Below are 4,847 nucleotides of genomic sequence, written 5' to 3' on the forward strand. Positions count from 1 at the left end.
TACTTATATAGAAGAAATACTGTTAATATGAGTAACAAGAACCCCGATCTCCCTGCATAAGCCTATATCAGACTGGATGCCCACTGATAATTAACAATACAATAAAAATTGTTCAAACAAAATCCACTTATTCCTTCAATTGTTAACCCAACACAGGCATGCATAAAGGAAAGATTAAAAGAAGCTGAAGGAACTCGGCAACTATAAACCCCACCTGTTTACCAAAGATATCACCTCTAGCATTACAAGTATTAGAGGCACTGCCTGCCCAGTGACACAGTTCACCTGCCGCGGTATCCTGACCATGCAAAGGTAGCATAATCATTTGTTCCTTAATTAGGGACTTGTATGAAAGGCCTCATGAGGGTTTTACTGTCTCCCAATTCTAATCAGTGAAATTGACTTCCCCATGAAGAGGTGGGGATATAAAAATAAGATGAGAAGACCCTATGGAGCTTTAATTAACTAGTTCAAGCAAAACAACATAAAACTAACCCAGGCATCAACAACAAAACCCTCTGAGCCAGAAATTTTGGTTGGGGTGACCTCAGAGTAAAACAAAACCACTGAATGACTATGACCTAGACCAACCAGTCAAAGCAACACAATCATCAATTGACTCAAAACAACTTGATCAATGGAACAAGTTACCCTAGGGATAACAGCACAATTCTATTTTAGAGTCCCTATCGACAATAGAGTTTACAACTTTGATGTTGGATCAGGACATCCCAATGGTGCAGCCGCTATTAAAGGTTTGTTTAACCATTAAATCCTACATGATATGAGTTCAGAGTGGAGCAATCCAAGTCGGTTTTTATCTATTACTGCATTTCTCCCGGTACGAAAGGACAAGAGAAAAAAGGCCTGCTTCAAAAAGTGCCTTAGACCCCAATGAATGATGTAATCTCAGTTCAGCCCATCCCCACATGCCCCGCCCAAGAGCAGGGCTCATTAGGATGGCAGAGCCTGACAACTGCATAAAACTTAAGACTTTACAATCAGAGGTTCAACTCCTCTTCCTAACAACATGTACGTCATTAACATGCTTCTACTCATTATTCCCATTACACTTGCAATGGCATTCCTCACTCTCGCAGAGTGGAAAATGCTCAGCTGCATACAACTTTGCAAAGGACCCAATATTGTTGGCCCCTATGGTCTTCTTCAACCTTTTGCAGACACACTAAAGTTATTCACCAAATAACCATTCTGACCACTAACATCTGCTACCTCCCTATATATCATCGCACCTACACTAGCCCTCACCCTGCATTACCAATACCCCACCCCCTGGCCAACCTAAACATGGGAATATTATTCATCCTGGCCACCTCAAGCCTAGCCATCTACTCAGTCCTCTGATCTGGATGAGCCTCAAACACAAAATACACTCTAATTGGAGCCCTATGAGCGGTAGCCCAAACAATTTCATACCAAGTCACCTTAGCCATCATTCTCGTGTCAGTCTTACTTATAAATGGATCCTACGCCCTATCAAACCTCATCATTACCCAAGAATTCATATGACTAATCCTTCCGTCATGACCACTAGCCATAATATGATTCATTTCAACACTAGCAGAAACCAACCAAGCCCCATTGACCTAGCAGGAGGTGAATCAGAACTTGTATCAGGATTCAATGTTGAATATGCCGCAGGCTCCTTCGCCCTATTCTTCATAGCTGAATATATCAGCATCATCATAATAAATGCCCTCACCACCATCATCTTCCTAGGAGTACTTTATGACATTTCCACACCAAAAATTTTCACACTTAACTAACTTTACCTCCAAAATCCTCCTCCTAACAGCCCTATTCCTATGAATCCAAGCCTCCTATCCACGATTCCAATATGACCAACTAATGCACCTCCTATGAAAAAACTTCCTCCCACTAACATTAGCCTTATGTATATGACACGTCTCAATACCTATTCTACTATCAAGCATCCCCCCACAAACCTAAGAAATATGTCTGACAAAAGAGTTACTTTGATAGAGTAAATAATAGAGGTTCCAACCCTCTTGTATCTAGAACCATGGGAATTGAACCCACTCCTAAGAACTCAAAACTCACCGTGCTACCTATTACACCATATCCTACAGTAAGCTCAGCTAAACAAGCTATCGGGCCTATACCCCCAAAATGTTGGTTTATACCCTTCCCATACTAATTAACCCCGTAATTCTTCTTATCCTCATGACCCTACTCACAGGCACCTACTCACAATACTAGGCTCCCACTGGCTAATAATGTGAACCAGCCTAGAAATACATATGCTTGCCTTTATTCCAACCCTAATTAAAAAAAAAAAGCCATGGTCAACAGAAGCAGACACCAAATACTTTCTCACACAAGCAACAGCATCCACACTCCTAATAATAGCCATCATAATCAACACAACAAACTCAGGGCAATGAACAATCACAAACATAAATAACCCTCTAGCAACCGCACTACTAACGTTAGCACTAATCATCAAACTAGGCTTATCCCCCTTTCACTTCTGAGTTCCAAAAGTAACACAAGGAATCCCTCTAACCTCAAGCATAATCTTACCAACACGACAGAAACTAGCCCCTATCTCAATTACATTCCAAATGTCACTGCTACTCAACCCCTACATCACCCTAACCACTGCCATCCTATCCATCCTAGTAGGAGGGTGAGGAGGACTCAACCAAACACAGCTGTGAAAAATTATCGCCTACTCATCAATCGCACACATAGGTTGGGCAATAGTGATCCTCATTTACAACCCCTGGATCATAATCCTCAACCTACTGATCTACATCATACTTACACTCTCAACCCCAACACAAATCACACGATCCCCTCTCTAGCACTCCTGTGAAACAAAACACCACTAATCACCCCTACGATCCTCCCAGTCCTACCATCACTAGGAGGACTCCCTCCACTCATGAGGTTCCTACCTAAATAAATTATCATCCAAGAAATGGTAAAAAAATAGCAACATTGCCCTGCCCACACTTATAACCATTGCAGCACTACTCAACTTATACTTCTACGTGCAATTGATCTATTCCACAGCACTCACCATATTCCCAGTGACTAACACAAAAACAAAATGACAATTCGAAAACACAAAACAAACATTCCTCCTACCAGCATTCGTAATACTATCAACACTCCCCCTACCTCTCGCACCAGTCTTCTCTACCCTGCACTAGAAATTTAGCCTTCAAAGCCCTAAGCAAGTGTCCCTCACTTAATTTCTGACCTAAGGACTGCAAGACTTCATCCTACATCAACTGAACACAAATCAATCACGTTAATTAAGCTAAGCCCTTACTAGACTGACGGGCTCCAACCCCACGAAAAATTTGTGAACAGCTAATCACCCTAAACGACTGGCTTCAATCTACTTTTCCCACCTCCAGGAAAAAAAAAGGGGGGTGGGGGTGGGAGAAGCCCCAGCAGAATTGAAGCTGCTCTTCTGAATTGGCAATTCAGCGTGAGGAATCACCTCAGGACTTGATAAAGAGGGTCTCAGCCCCTGTGCTTAGATTTACACTCTAACGCCTACTCAGCCACTTCATCCCACACCCATGTTCATCAGCCATTGATTATTCTCAACAAACCATCAGCCATTGATTATTCTCAACAAACCACCGAATATTCTCCTATTCGGCGCCTGGGCCGGGACGGTGGGAACAGCCCTGAGCCTCCTTATTCGAGCTGAGCTCGGCCAGCCCGGAGCTCTCCTGGGCGACAACCAGATCTACAACGTCATCGTCACCAGCCACGCGTTCGTAAGGATCTTCTTCATGGTCACACGCATTATAATCGGAGGCGTGGCTTCGGCAACTGACTAGTCCCCCTCACGATGGGAGCCCCCGACATGGCGTTCCGCGCATGTGTAACATGAGCTTCTGGCTTCTCGCCCGTCATTCCCGCTCCTGCTAGCCTCTTCCGTAGCAGAGGCCGGCTCCGGGATGGCTGAACCGTCGCCCACCGTTAGTCGGAAATCTGGCCCACGCTGGGGCCTCTGTAGATCTTACAATTTTCTCCCTACACCTAGCGGGTGTCTCCTCTATTCTAGGGGCAACCAACTTCATGACCACCATTACCAACATAAAGCCACCAGCAGTATCCCAATACCAGCCCCGCTGTTGGTGTGATCAGCACTAACCACAGCCGTCCCCCTGCTCCTCTCCCTCCCCGTGCTGGCAGCCGGCATCACCGTGCTACGGACAGACCGTGATCTAAACACCACATCCTTCGACCCTGCAGGAGGAGGAGACCCCATCCTAGACCAACACCTATTCTGATTTTTCGGGCACCCTGAAGTCTATATTCTTATTCTCCCCGGCTTCGGAAAAATCTCCCATGTCGTAACCTATTACTGAGGCAAAAAAGAACCATTTGGGTACATAGGAATAGCCTGAGCTATGATATCCATGGGCTTCTTAGGCTTCATCCTCTGAGCCCACCACGTATTCACAGTAGGAATGGACGTGGACACCCGAGAACGCTTTCCATCAGCCACTCTGATTATCGCAATCCCCACTGGCATGAAAGTATTCAGCAGACCAGCCGCACCGCACAGAGGTAACATCAAATGATCCCCTGCTATACCATGGGCCCTAGGTTTCATTTTCCTGTTTACAGTGGGGGCCTGACAGGAATCATGTTGGCCAGCTCATTGCTGGACACTGGCCTCCACGACACCTATTACATAGTGGCACACTTCCACTACGTACTATCCATAGGCACAGTATTCGCCAGCAGAGGAGGCTTTGTCCACTGATTGTCCCTATTCTCTCAGGCTATGCCCTCCACACCACCTGAGCCAAAATACACTTTAGAATGATATT

General features: G+C 45.0%; 2 pseudogenes; both read left to right on the top strand.

The window, feature by feature from the left end:
* Nucleotides 1–1,030: 1,030 nt before the first annotated feature.
* Nucleotides 1,031–1,971, top strand: LOC134384183 (NADH-ubiquinone oxidoreductase chain 1-like; annotated as a pseudogene).
* A 73-nt stretch (nt 1,972–2,044) lies between these two features.
* LOC134384184 (cytochrome c oxidase subunit 1-like) lies at nt 2,045–4,301 on the top strand (annotated as a pseudogene).
* The last annotated feature ends 546 nt before the right edge of the window (nt 4,302–4,847 follow it).

The sequence above is a fragment of the Cynocephalus volans genome, chromosome 8 (genome assembly GCF_027409185.1).
Source record: "Cynocephalus volans isolate mCynVol1 chromosome 8, mCynVol1.pri, whole genome shotgun sequence".
Classification (NCBI taxonomy): Eukaryota; Metazoa; Chordata; class Mammalia; order Dermoptera; family Cynocephalidae; genus Cynocephalus; species Cynocephalus volans.